This window comes from Taudactylus pleione, unplaced genomic scaffold (assembly GCF_031769625.1).
Source record: "Taudactylus pleione unplaced genomic scaffold, aTauple2 ptg000009l, whole genome shotgun sequence".
Taxonomy (NCBI): Eukaryota; Metazoa; Chordata; class Amphibia; order Anura; family Myobatrachidae; genus Taudactylus; species Taudactylus pleione.
In genome coordinates, this window is record NW_028284412.1 from 4,294,421 (window position 1) to 4,310,000 (window position 15,580).

A 15,580-nucleotide genomic window follows, 5' to 3' on the forward strand; every position below is an offset into this window, starting at 1 on the left:
TTGAGGTAACTTGGGAGCAGAAGTTTGAAAATGATTCAGCACTAGAGGATGCAGCAAAGAAATATGAAAGGTATTGGATATTCTTAGTTGAGGAGGGAGTTCCAACTTATACGCGACTGGGTTGATGACCTTGCGAACACGGTAAGGACCAATGAAGCGTGGGGCTAGCTTCATACTGGGTACTTTCAATCGGATGTTCCTGGAGGATACCCAGACTTTATCTCCAACCCTCAGCAGTGGAACAGCGACATGTCGTCTATCCACAAATTTTTTGTAGTTCTTGGACGACTGCTTCAGAGAGGAATGAACCCTCTTCCAAACGGTTGCGAAAGACTCCACCAATTCAGAAACTGCAGGGACCTCTACTGTAGGCAAATTTTGAAAATCTGGGACTCGAGGATGTCTCCCAAACACCGTAAAAAAAGGAGTGGCTTTGGAGGATGTGTGATATTTGAAGTTGTGTGAAAATTCCGCCCAAGGTAATAGATCCAGCCAGTTATCTTGTGAGGAGGAAACGAAGAGTCTTATGAAAGTCTCCAGCTGTTGGTTAACTCTTTCGGTTTGCCCATTAGTTTGTGGATGGTAGGCTGAAGAAAATTTTAACTTGATTCCACAAGTGCTACATAAGGCTCTCCAAAATTTAGCTACGAATTGAACTCCGTGGTCAGAAATTATCTCTTTAGGAAGTCCATGCAACCTGAATATTTCCTTAACAGAGACTCTTGCCAACTGAGGAGCAGAAGGGAGACCCATCAATGGAATAAAGTGTGCCATCTTAGAAAAGCGATCCACCACTACCCATATGGTATTGTATCCTTGGGAGCATGGTAGTTCAGAGATGAAATCCATGGATATATGGGTCCAAGGAGTATTAGGAATGGACAGGGGTCGCAGGAGACCTGCTGCCTTCTTGCGGGGAGTCTTATGCTGAGCGCATTTTACACATGAAAGAATAAATTCTCGAATATCCCCTTTCATTGTGGGCCACCAATAGGAATGCTGAAGGAACTTGTAAGTCTTGAGGATACCAGAATGGCCAGCAAACAGAGAGCTATGAGCCCAAGTTAGTAATTTTCCCCGTAGTTCTGGGGTCACAAAAATTTTCCCTGGGGGAGGAGTCAACATTTGAGTAGAGGCGAAGACTACAGGATCTAAAATTGGTCGGGAACGTTGATGATCCTCTTCCTGAGTGCTGGACAAGAAAGACCGTGAGAGGGCGTCAGCTTTTCTGTTTAGACTGCCAGGATGAAATTGAAGTTTTAAATTAAATCTTGAAAAGAACAAGGACCAACGGGCCTGTCTAGCATTTAGACGGTGAGCTGTTTGGAGGTAGATTAAGTTTTTATGATCTGTGATCACGGTAACTGGAAAGTTGGCTCCTTCCAACAAATGCCGCCATTCAGTTAAAGCTAACCGCATTGCTAGTAGTTCCTGGTCACCAATTCCATAGTTCTTTTCGGCAATGGAAAACTTATGAGAAAAATACCCACAGGGATGGTACTTTCCATCACTTGAGATTTGAGACAGCACTGCCCCTACCCCTACTGAAGAAGCATCTACCTCAACTGTGAACGGTTTGTCCAATTGGGGTTGGCACAGGATAGGTGCAGTGGAGAAGGCTTCTTTTAATTTTTGGAAGGCTTGGATGGCATTATCTTGCCAGCGAATGGGATTGGCCTCCTTCTTTGTGAGATTTGTGAAAGGAGACACCAGTGTGGAGAAATTTGGTATAAACCGCCGGTAATAATTTGAAAAACCCAAGAAGCGTTGAATAGCCTTCAAGGATTTTGGTAACGGCCAGTCAGAAATGGCTTTTAACTTCTCCGGATCCATCCGGAGGGTCTTTCCAGAAATGATGTGCCCTAGGAAGGGTACCGAGGTTTTTTCGAAAAGGCACTTGGATATTTTTCCATAAAGATGATGCTTTCCGGAGGCGTGACAAGACTTCGCGGACATGCTGGCGATGATCTTGCAAATTTTTGGAAAAAATTAGAATATCATCCAAATAGACTATAACAAAACTGTAGAGGACATCCCGGAATATCTCGTTCACATAACCCTGAAATATCGCTGGGGCGTTGCAGAGTCCGAAGGGCATTACGAGATATTCGAAGTGGCCGTCTCTGGTGTTAAAAGCGGTCTTCCACTCATCTCCAGCTTTAATACGTATTAAATTATACGCACCCCGCAGATCAAGTTTGGTGAACAAAGAGGCCCCGCGAACTTTATCAAAAAGCTCCGGAATCAGAGGCAGAGGATATCGATTCTTTACAGTAATCTGGTTGAGACCCCGGTAGTCAATACAAGGCCGAAGCCCGCCGTCCTTCTTGCTAACAAAAAAAAACCCCGCTCCTGCTGGAGAAGTGGAGGGCCGGATAAACCCCTTAGCTAGATTCTCCTTTATATATGCCGCCATAGCGGCTGTTTCAGGAACTGATAATGGGTAGGTTCGACCCCGAGGAGGGTTCTTCCCTGGCAGGAGCTCAATACCACAGTCCCAGGAACGATGAGGTGGAAGTTTATCCGCAGCCTGTTCGCAAAATACATCGGCAAAATCTTGATAAGCTGCTGGTAGACCGGGAACAGAGGAACACTTGGGCTTGTCAGATGAAGCTTATATTTCCACTGGAGGACACCGCGTTAGTGTGGACAGGGAGTACTTGGATGAGACATCCATGGAAACAACTTGGACCCCACGATAAAATCTGCATACTGGACCACTCAAACGTAGGATTGTGCTTTTGTAGCCAGGGGAGGACTAAAACTAGTTCATAGGCTGAGTCGGGAAGAACAAAAAATTCAATAGTCTCCTGTTGGAGACATCCAATAAGGAGGAACACTGGCAGGGTTTTTGAGGAAATGGATCTCCCTAGCAAGGTCTTGCCATCTACACCAGAGAGCAGTAATCTGTTTGGCAATGGAACCACTGGAATGCCTAGGGTCTGAACCAGTGACTTAGAAATAAAACTGCTGGCAGCCCCAGAATCCACAAGGGCTTTAACCATCCTTGTCCTGGACTGGTAGGAGAGCGACACAGGCAATAAACTGTCATTTATTTGGGAGGAGTCAGAAATAACCCCCAATTGCATGCTCCCAACATCAATTAGGGTTTCGCGTTTCCCGTCAACGCAGGACAATTCCTTAATGTGTGCTCCGGAGCAGCACAAATACAAGCACAATTTATTTTGAAAACGCTGGTTTCCTTTCGGCGGTACTTAACCGGGATCTGTTAATTTGCATCGGCTCCTCACTGCTAGAGAAGGAAGGAGAGGAATGACCTCCCAAGGATGGGCGATCCCGAGGACGATCTCCACGCCCCCTATTTCCCCACAGCTCTCTATGGCGAAGGTCAATTTTTATACAGAGGGATATAACATTCGAGAAGGTGGGAGGTAAATCCCTAGATGCCAATTCATCCTTCATCCCCTCAGATAAGCCAAGTAGGAAGGCCGCCTTAAGTGCTTCCTCGTTCCATTTTAGTTCGGACGCCAGGGTTTGAAATTGTACTACATATTGCCCGACGGACCGGGTACCCTGACAGACACGAAGCAAATCTGAAGAAGCAGAGACAGATCTCCCGGGTTCATCGAAGATCCTTTTGAAAGCTGCCACGAACTCTTCATATCTAGATACGAGCGTATCTGCTCGTTCCCACAAGGGGGAGACCCAATCCAGAGCTGCCCCGGTTAGTAATGAAATTACATAGGCCACCTTAGACCGGGAGGTAGGGAAATTCTGGGGTAGGCATTCGAACTGGATCTCACACTGGTTTATGAAACCACAACATCATTGAGGAGTACCATCGAACCTCTCGGGAGTAGCCAAGTGCAAACGGGATTTTTGAGGAACGACCCCCGAAGGTAATACAGGAGAAACCGTAGGAGCGACAGAAGATGGAGCATGAGACATAGCTGCCAGAGTGTTCTGAATAGACAGGAGCTGACCAGATAATTCCTATAGGTACTGGGCCACATGCTGCTATGCCGCCTCTTGGTGATCCATGCGAGTCGTTAGCTTTTGGAGATTCCCAGTACCTGGGGAGCCTGTAGCTTCCATTTGGCCTGAACAAACTGTCACACTGGGAGGCGGTTTTCTGGTAGCTGAGGCCTGAGGCTGCGGGAGGAAACGGAGGCGAGGGGCCTGAATGTACGACCTCCGCATCCACGGGTCTTGGTCGTTGGCGAGACCTAGTCAAAGGTGCGGAATCTAACCCACGAGATGGTGTTCGCCAGTGACCCCACCAATCGGAATATGGGCTTGAGCTGCACCTCGCAAGCAGGTCGCGGTCCTTTGACTAGGTGACCAAAGCCTGCGGGAAAAAGGAGAGACGAACACTCGTGGCCCAAAGAGTCTGTGCCAGTAAGGGGCACGTAGGGACACTGTACTTGAGGTACAAGGAAGTGTGTACTAAGGACACACTATCGGGTTGCCGGTTAGAAAGAGTGCACCACGGTGCAATACTGTAACACGTAGGTGGGGACCACAGAGTCCAGTAACGAGGTGGGTAGTGGTACTGGAGCCAGCCAGAGATTATGACGCTGGAGAGGTGGGTACGTATAACTACACTCAGGCTGTGATGGTAAAGCACTGGTGAAATGGATAGTATATTGCACAGGCGGCGGCGGTGGTAACGCACTGGTGGAATGGAGGTATACTGCACACAGGCGAGGTGGTAACGCACTGATGAGATGAATGATATAGCTGTACACAGGCTGAGATGGTAAAGCCCTGATGAGATGAATGATATAGCTGCTCACAGGCTGAGATGGTAAAGCACTGATGAGATGAATGATATAGCTGCACACAGGCTGAGATGGTAAAGCACTGATGAGATGAATGATATAGCTGCTCACAGGCTGAGATGGTAAAGCACTGATGAGATGAATGATATAGCTGCTCACAGGCTGAGATGGTAAAGCACTGGTGAGATGGATGATATAGCTGCACACAGGAATAGATCACTGGAAGCAAGGGAACCTGGAACGAGAGACCACTAGTAACACTAGCAGCGACAATGGTTGTTCAGGCAACTACCTGATACACAGGAGCCAGATATATACCCCTGGAAGCCCACTGATTGGTCCACAGTGTCAGCTGACCGGCCTGACTGTCAGGGAAGGAAGGATAGTCAGAGAAGGAAGTGTCATGGCAGCGCCCATGACAGGAACTCCGCTCCCCACGCACCAGGCCGCCCGAGACACCAGCATCAGGGAGAATGCTCAGCACCTCCCACGTCGCCGCACCAGCCACCCGACTGCCCAGGAAGTCAGAGGAAGACGGCGGGACGGTAAGGGACGGCCGATCCCCGGCTGAACTCTGACACTTATCTACTCACATGGCACATACGGCTATCGATATCTCAGCAAAGGGTGGAGTGGCCACATACAGGGTTTTCCTGTAACCGCTTTGTGCTGAAAAATCGCTATCCGTTTTTGTGTGAGCAAAGGAAGCTGACTAGAATCCAGGGACAAGAAAGGAAAAAGTTTGTTTTCCTTTGTTGATAGAACCTAACGTTTAAAAGGGTGCCGCAGTATTGAGTACACGGCTGAGTCGCAGTTTTGCGCACAGTAAAAGACGCACTTTTGCGTACGCAGTAAAAAAGTCATTATACGGTTGTGTGGTAGTCGCATTATTTTGTATGTGGCTGGTCGCACAATAGCGTATACATACTTCCGGTTGTGCTGCCATGGTGTTTAAACAAAGCCGTCGAGGTTTACCTTTTTCAATTGTTATCAATATCTGGGTTAACGTGTATTTTTCTGCGCAGGAAAAAAGTGTGTAACAGTGAATATTTGTTGGATAAAGTTAAGGATATCGTATGATCCTTAAGGGCTAGGTGCAAGGGTTAGTCTAGCCGCTCAGTAAGTAGCTTTACCGTTCTATACACAGTAGCAGGTGTACATATTGTCTCTGTTGTAGAGAGGTGCGTAGGAGCGGCCGACATATAAACTCCTATAGGTGTGGAAGTTGCCTTACTAGATCTTATCCGGTTGTGGAAGTTGCCTTTTTCAAATCTTATCCAGGTGTGTGGGCGCCGCCGACTTAAATCGTCCACAGGTAAGTGAAAGTATCTTGATTGTCTTTCACCAATTTAAATCTTTATTGAAAAGGGTAGGATTTTGTCTCAGAATGGGAGCCATGCAAACAGTAGAGATGTTAGACAATGATGTGCTGCTAATGGAGACGCCGATCGGATCGGCCCGTTGTATTATGCATACTAAGTACGGTACTTATGCAATAAGGTATTGTGATTTATGGTTTAATATGACTAGGAAGAGCGTTAGACTGTTTCCCAGAATTGGTAGTTTTGATAAGGATGTATTAAATAATGTCTGGGATCACATCAGTCTGATGCGCTCCCGAGAGAAAAAGGTCAAATATTTTGAATGTTTAAAATTGTGGCAGCATGAAGGGGATGCGTGGCTTAAAAATGTGCAAGCGACGCAAACTAGCGTCGCGAGCGCATTGCCAGAAAATACATCCGCGACGCTAAATTGCAATACGGGCGAGCCGCAAAATGGTGCGCACGTGCGGCAAGGTAGCGTTGTGGAGAGTATTGCCAGCAGTTCACAATCACCTCCCCCACCTTATGTGGATGGAGGTGCAAGTACAGTTACCAAAAATACCCATAAAAATGTAACAAGCAATTTGTACCATCTCTTAAGCAACCATAAAGAAAATGTTTATGATATGGATGATGAGCCTATTGTAATGTCTGCCATTTCCCATGCTGTGCAAATGATAGATGCTGCATCACCACAATCACGGGTGGTGCCGCCATCTCCATCGGTAAAAGCAAGGGAAGTGTTAACACACTCTGCACCCGTAGAGGAAGTTGATAATACCATACGTAGCAGCAGCAGATTAAACCCCCAGCCAGGTAACCAGGTCAGAGGTACAGTAGCAACGCTACCGGTCTGCATCCCATTCGGACGTTAACTGTTCCGAATGGAAATGCAGATGCGAACGGTGTAGTGCCCACGAGGGAAGTAGTAATGCATTGTCCATGGACAAGAGCAGAACTAAATTCCATCATAAATGATTTCCCTGATCCCAAAAAGGAACTAGCCAAATGTCAAAGATTTTTGAGAAATTTGGGTAGTTCTCATGAGCCAACTAATAAAGATTGGCGTGTGGTGTTAAGGGCCTGTCTGCCACGCAATACCGACGTGACAAAATTTTTCATGGATTGTGTATTGGATGGTGACGTTCCCTTAACAGACCAAGTAAACCAAGGTAACATTTCCCGCATTGTAACTCACAATCAAGCAAAAGGAGAGTGAATCTGCAGAGGATTATTGCGATCGGGCTCTGCAGACTATCACCCAGTACACTGGGATAGAAGATATTAAAGGTAGCACTCACCACAGGGGAATGATAGTCACGGTACTCATGGACGGTCTGAGAGACGACTTAAAGACTCGGGCTCAGACCTCACAGCCTGGCTGGAGGGGACTTACAATAGATAACCTCATAGAGTCTGCCATAGAACATGATAAAAATATCACAAAGAAGAGAGAGACCCAGAGCGAAAAACTAATGGCTGTCAGTATCCAAGCTCTGAAAGGAATGACAATAACATCACAGCCAACCGACACACCTGCACCCACACACACACAACTGCACCTGAACAATTACACGTCCTCACCAATCCCACACCACAGCAAACACATCCTTACCCCACATATCATACACAACCACAGGTCCCATACTCATATCCCCCACAATATCCTTACCCTCCCTATCCTTACCCATACCCACCACCTTTCCCTCTTGCTCAAATCCCACAACAATCTTTTCATCCACCCCATTCAAAATTATGTTTTAACTGTCACCAAGTGGGACACGTAAGTAAGAACTGCAAAGTGAAGAACACCACACAGGAACACGAGTTTCCCATGGGTTCATAGGTAACCTCAGTATCTTCTCCCAGGCCTTATATGACTGTTTACAATCTTTTCAACCTATCAATGGATCTGTTCTAATGTAAAATGTGGATGATTTATTGTTGTACTTTAGGTCATGTTTAAATGATATTAAACTGTTGTGCTTTATCTCCCACTCATAGGACACAAGGTTGATAAGGATAAACGGCAGCCATGCCAGGCTAAGGTCGACTACTCTGAATACTATCCAACCCAGTGGCCCAGACATTATTTAGAGCAGTAGCTATTAATAACAAGATTTAATTGCAGGAACCTGTATGTAGATACTATGGGGGTCATTCAGACCCGGTCGTTAGCGCCGATGCGATCGGACCGGGTCGATGGCCCCCACAGAGCATGCGCACGACGGCGCGCGCATGTGTGAGACCCGCTACGACCGACAGCGCCGGTCGTAGCGGGTCTCGATCCAAAGGGGGCGAGCTGTCGATGTTGATTGATAGCTCGCCCCGTTTGGAAGGCGGGCCGGGGGGGTGGCAGCCAAACGGGGCGTTCCCACTGACCGCTTGGGGGCGGCCCCACTGACATCACTAGTGATGTCAGTGGAGAGCTTCCGGCTCAGACAGAGCGAAAGCTCTCCGGGGCTTACGACAAGGGAGACCCTATAGTCGCGATGGTCTTGACCATCGCGACCATCACTTTAGGCGGTCGTAAGGCTGTGGGTGTTAACCCACAGCCTTACCACCGCAAAGGAGGACGTCTTGAAAATTCAAGACGTCCTTCCCTCATTCAGACCGACCGCACGCTCTGTGCGACCGGCTCTGAATGAGGTCCTATATCCCTAGAATTATTAAAAATGATAGGGAGACTTATTTTACAGGTGACGTTTCCAAGAACATGTGTAAGATGATGGGTAACAACACTAAGATTATCCCAGACTGTCTTTTCCTTTATTTGCCCCCCTTTGAGACACTGTTCAAACAGGCAGCCTCATGTGAAAATATGATAATGAGGTTACTGTTCAGGGTCTCACGAAGATGAATGAGAATAACCGAAATTGAAAGTGTTATTAACTAACATGTCTAATGCAACCTGTCATGATGTCAAATCTGGAAGAATTTGTTATGATCCAAATTTTTTTTAGCTCAGGCTATTTGACTGATCGGTGGAAAGGTCCGTATCTGACGATACAATATCCTCAAAGGGTGGCCAAGGAAGATACGTGGGTCCATTCCACTCACTATAGGGAGGTTAACCAACTGGTGGAGATACAAGGCGGAGACAAGGGCGATAACGTGGACCTGTCTATTGCGAGCTTGTGCCGGAAGGATTAAAAAGGTGACGTGAGATATCTGAGCTAAAGAAATGTGTAGATCAGTGCTTCCAGCAATGGAGTGGTCTGCTGTGGTCATCCTAGTTCTTTTTCTTTCCAGAGTTTTGTTGTGATGATCTGCTTGGGGATACTCAGTGTCTGTGATGGAGGACCGATTGAGAAAATGGGAGCTGATGGCAGTGCTGATTGAGTGGAGTCAGGAGGAGTGCAATGCCAATCAGGGGAGTGTCTGACCAATTTTAGTATTGTAATTGTTATGTTATTTGGGAAGAATACTTCCAGAAGTTATGACCCTCACACATGTTGAAATGCTTGGTATACATAAAAACACACCATCACCATATCGTCACACGCAATATGAACACAGAGGCAAGAGAAATATGATACCTGGTGATGTGCATAAAGCCGCTCAGTTAATTAGTGAGACAACTGGCTTTCAAGTTTTAGCCGCACTGGATCCCACCAGAATTGCTCGGGGTACATTAAATTTTAGATATATTCAGGAACTTGCTAAATTGATAGATAATATCACCGAGATGTACGATGACACAGGGAGAGAATTGCAAGCGTACAAGTAAGAACTGGTGCAACACAGGCTAGTGTTGAATTATTTAACTGCTGTTACTGGAGGGTATTGCGTAACGTTAGCCACCCAATTTGGAGTAAAATGTTGCACCTATGTCTCCAATGATACCAGCGATCCCAAGGAGGTGCTAGATCGGAGGATGGATGAAATTCTGCAGCTAAAATGGGAGTTTCGTAAGAACCATAATGCTTCAGTGGCTGAAGTAGGGGAAAAGATAGAAGGATGGGTTTCATGGCTGAACCCAGTGAAATGGTTCTCAGGTCTAGGGGAATGGGTCCAGGAAGTGATCGCCAGCATAGGCAAATTCTTGATCCTTATACTGATTGTCATCATAATAATTGGCATATGCGTCCGGTGTGTTCCTATTGTGTTGAAGTGTGGAAAATGTAAAAATAGAGTAAAACGAAAGAATGAAATTATGATAGTGGCCAGTATGAATACCGAGGTAAATACAGAACTGCACTACAACCCTGAGCTAGGAAATACCATCATTTAATGTATTATATTTAGACATGCATATTGAAATTTTATTTTTAAAACACCTCAGATAATGTAAAGTCTAAATTCCCCTTCAAGACTGCTTTTATAAGACTGGTGCATCCCCACAACTTTCACAAGATCTTCCAAGATCCGCGGTGTGCGTATAATAGTAGTTTTATGTCCCCACTCAGAGACACATTATCGATGGATTAAGAACCACCTTGTGCCATCCCATAATAACACTAAATAATATATAAATGTAAGCCTAAATTAAATTCTAATAGCAGATTGTGATAGCATGTTGTTCGCTATCAAAGGGTGGACTGTCAAAGCTGGATAATTGGCTGAGACAAGATCAGTTTAAAATTGAAGCGTGCGCGACGCCATCTTGCGAATGGCAGCTAGACTCCATTTTAGAAACAAGAATCTGCAAGACGCCATTTTGCGACCAGCGTCACTTTAAGCTACAACTCACGAGCTAAGAACAGATGGCAATGTTTTTGATAATCTAAATAGAATAGACAATGTACCAGAAACTGTAAGTGTTTTACATACAAATTGGGAATCCCTGTTGGCAATTGTAATATAATCCAGGCATTGATCTACACAATTGGATTTGTCTGAATCCAAACAGGTTTTAGTTTCACACCCAGACAGAATGGCCTAGCTTCACAGCTGGAGGTCACATTTGCATTGCAGTCTGAAACTGTGAGTGAGGAATGATATGTGTGTGTGTATGTATGTACATGTGTGCGTATATATATATAAGGCAATGGGAGAACACGGCGCCAAAAGGTAATAAACACCCTATTTCAATAAAATAGGAAGAAGTCCTACTCCTTAAAACCAGTCGTATTCAAGTTATATATAGCTTTTCAAATGTAAAAGGTATAGTGTATAGCACTCCCCTATAGTATGGGTGTCAGCTCAAACAGAAGAAGTACAGCAGTGGTAATCTGCTGTTAATAGATTTATGAAAACATTGAATCTGTTTAAAAGCGCCTACGTGCTAAACAAAGTGCTGTGCGTGCATAAATATTATTAATTAACTTCAAAAATAAATAATAATTAATAAATATTATTAATAAACTTCAAGAAGATCAGTATTAAATATCTGTGTTCTTTTAACCAATAAAGTGAAAAGTGCAAATGTGAAACAATTTCCTTAATAACACAAATAAAACAGTGGTACCATCTAGGAAAGTGCGAGTGAAAATAAAATAGTACTCTTGACTATAATATATACGTAAAATACACAAAATTTATTTTAAGACAAGAAACATAGTATAAAAATCAAACAATAAAAAATATAAGTTTTATGCAGAAATAAATGTGCTATACACAGCAAACACAAAGTTGTCACTGACCGGTATATGGGGGTATGCACAGATAAATAAATATTATAAAAAAGACTTAACAATAAATATGGTTTAAAAAAGGATTCTGCGGCTTATCTGATAGGGATGGTAGTAAAGTTCATGAGAGGTAAGTGGAGCATCCAACGTGTTTCATCTGCCAATCAGACTTCTTCAAGGAATGCATTTATTGTTTGATTTTTATACTATGTTTCTTGTCTTAAAATAAATTTTGTGTATTTTACGTATATTATAGTCAGAGTACTATTTTATTTTCACTCGCACTTTCCTAGATGGTACCACTGTTTTATTTGTGTTATTAAGGAAATTGTTTCACATTTGCACTTTTCACTTTATTGGTTAAAAGAACACAGATATTTAATACTGATCTTCTTGAAGTTTATTAATAATATTTATTAATTATTATTTATTTTTGAAGTTAATTAATAATATTTATGCACGCACAGCACTTTGTTTAGCACGTAGGCGCTTTTAAACAGATTCAATGTTTTCATATATATATATAACATCGTAAGTCCGCACTCAAAGCTTCAAATATAAGTCACATATATATATATATATATATATATATATATATATAAAGGCGGTGCTCCTTAGAGATCCAGCAGAATCCAAAAATACAAAAATAGAAAAAAGGCACTCACCAGGTAGAAAATGAAGATAAAATCACATCTTTAATAGAATCATCTTTAAAAACATCACCATATTGTCGACGTTTCGATCCTCACAGGGACCGTCATCAGGACAATCCAAGCCAGTGTGAACAGAACAACACCACAAAGCATACTGAGTAACCACTGTCCCTTGCCTCTGATATACCTGCTGCAGGTCCTATAGCTCCACCCACCAATAAACTCATGGTAAATGCTAAAATCACATATAGGTTAAAGACTACCACTCTGAAATAACACTAAGTGTAGATAGCATAGCGATTTGGCTCCTGAGAAAGTGTGGGCCATATATCTTTAAGGCATAACACTTAAAACAACTGTAAAAAAGAAAAAAAAATTTGAAAAACAAAATGGCGCCCGCAACTATGCGTGTCACCTGTATAGCCCATGCGTTCCACAGTGGAAACAATACCAGCTGAACCAGGAAATGTCTTAATCTGGTCACATGTGTAAACAAACCTCCAGCTGATCAGCAACACTAGCTGATCTCATCAAAAACGGACTGTAATGACTGTGCTAAGTTCAGCACACGAATTCTGCATATAACTAACCCTCCAGCTGGTGAAAAACGTTAGCAATTCATGTCAGGGACAAAACATATTGGCTCTGATGGATTTAGGACCCACAGCAAAATTGTATTATACCACGAAAAAATGAAACAAAAACTAAACACTATAATGACCAAAGGACAATGTCAGAAAGAAAAAACAAAGAACTAATGAAAAAAATCCCCAAATTAAAGTAATAAAATTAAAAACACATTAAAAAACATAGAAAACAGAAAAGTATAAATTAATCATATATTCATGTAATGATATAATAATGCACTAAATAGTGCAGATCGGTCCTGTGAAAAAACCCAATCAACGCAAAAATATATTTAAAGGATTTGCCTCATTAAGTCCTCTTGGGGCCACAGTGTCCAGCTCAAAAATCCATCTTGCTTCGCGTTTTCTTAACAACATCTCGCGATCCCCACCGCGTGTCAATTTGGGGATGTGGTCGATGAGCATACACTTGAGACTGTTGATGGAATGTTTATGAATGTCAAAATGCCGCGCTACAGGTTTGTCAGAATCATGGTTCAATAAAGCGCTCCGAATAGAGGAGCGATGATTTGCCATGCGCTCTCGGAAATTGCACGTGGTCATCCTGACGTAGTAGTAGCCACACGGGCAAATAATCAAATAAATAACATGATCGCTTGTGCAGTGTAACCTGTGGCGTATCTTGATCTTTTTGCCACTATGAGGGTGTGAAAAATGTGTACCAACCTGAATTGAACGGCACGTAGTGCAGTCTGCACATCTGTAGCATCCTGTTTTGGGCAATGGTAACCAGGATTGTGTTGTAGTCCTAGGCTGCTTCGTGGGTTTCATCAGTAGCTGTTTAAGGTTGGCACCTCGCCGGTAAGAACACATCGGCGGTTTCTTGTTCACTTTTGAAAAGCTTGAATCGGTAGTGATAATTGGCCAAAACTTCTTGTAAGCCTGTTCTGTCTGATGAGACCTAACATCAGATGTGGTTGTTACAATCATACGTCGCTGATCAATAGGCTGATTATCGCGTTGTACTACCTGTGAGTGCCTAGATCTCGCTTTACAAAGGCATCTGGCCAAAGTGGTCCTAGTGTACCCTCTCGCCAAAAAACGATCTTCCATCTCAACACTGTTGTTCCATTGTTTCCCCTGTGGAACGCATGGGCTATACAGGTGACACGCATAGCTGCGGGCGCCATTTTGTTTTTCAAAATTTTTTTTTTTTTTTTACAGTTGTTTTAAGTGTTATGCCTTTAAGATATATGGCCCACACTTTCTCAGGAGCCAAATCGCTATGCTATCTACACTTAGTGTTATTTCAGAGTGGTAGTCTTTAACCTATATGTGATTTTAGCATTTACCATGAGTTTATTGGTGGGTGGAGCTATAGGACCTGCAGCAGGTATATCAGAGGCAAGGGACAGTGGTTACTCAGTATGCTTTGTGGTGTTGTTCTGTTCACACTGGCTTGGATTGTCCTGATGACGGTCCCTGTGAGGATCGAAACGTCGACAATATGGTGATGTTTTTAAAGATGATTCTATTAAAGATGTTTTATCTTCATTTTCTACCTGGTGAGTGCCTTTTTTCTATTTTTATATATATATATATATATATATATATATATATATATGATAAGTCCATCATGGTTGGAATCTCATGCATAAACACCGCACATTACGCACAATTGAGCTGCTAACATGATGCCCAGTAGCGAATGCACAATTATTAGCATCATGCGATTGCATCTTTCACCATTTCACATACACACATTATGCTTAAGACCCCGAATGAAAATACCGATTAGTAGCTAAATGCGCATGCATCTGTCCCCAGTTAATACGTCTTTATATCAAACCCCGAATACTCACACATTACATATTCACACATAAGGTTTAATAAGCTTTAAAGTATATGATTTAAGTTGGTTCAGTTAGTTTAAATGCTGAGAAATAAAGATATTTGATAACTAAGGTTCTAGACATGCTAAGACAGCCGTGTTTGGTTTCGAACTGATGCGCACTCTTTCAACAGAATTACGGTACTCTCGGTGTGGAGATCGCATCATGCATTCCCAAGTTATGGACCGCAGAGACTACAAGCAACCAAATGTATATTTCATGAACAACTGTTAGGATGTTACAGGGGGCGGGAAGGGAAAGACCCCCAGCTGTTAGAGGCAGGGAGAGTCTATTTGAACCAGCCTGTTAAATGCTCTGTAACAGATGGTTCTCCCCTGGGAACCAATGACATCAGCAACAAACTTCTCTATTGTCCTGTCTATTCTGGGGGGTTATAAATATGTGTGCTCAAACGCTGGGTTTTTAGTCTTCTTGCTGAATGACGAGGGGTCTCTTGCTGATGCCTATCACCGAGTCCGGAAGCGCTGCGTATGTATTCTGTACTTGGGTCTGTATAATTCCTTTTGCGCCTAAAGTTGTGTCTGGATCAATTGCGTGTAACTGTCTGAACTTTTACTTGAATAACACTTGTGCTTTGGAACCACAGATTCCAGGTCTAAGTCTTTATTTACTGTATGACTGCGTACGTAAATTAGCATCATCCTTAGAGGTTTATAGGAAGGATTTTAGAAGGTACAGGCAGGGGTATATAGAGGTTCATTTCAATATTAACAGTTCCTTTAAATGTGGCCATTGTATTGTATGCAAATACCTTCACCCCAACAGGATATCTTTCTTTAACTGTAATAAT

At 43.3% G+C, this 15,580-nt stretch overlaps 1 long non-coding RNA gene across 3 annotated transcripts in view; it reads right to left on the minus strand.

The window, feature by feature from the left end:
* The window catches only part of LOC148542721 (uncharacterized), a 154,555-nt gene that overhangs the window by 84,934 nt on the left and 54,041 nt on the right, over positions 1 to 15,580 (minus strand). The window lies entirely within an intron of this gene.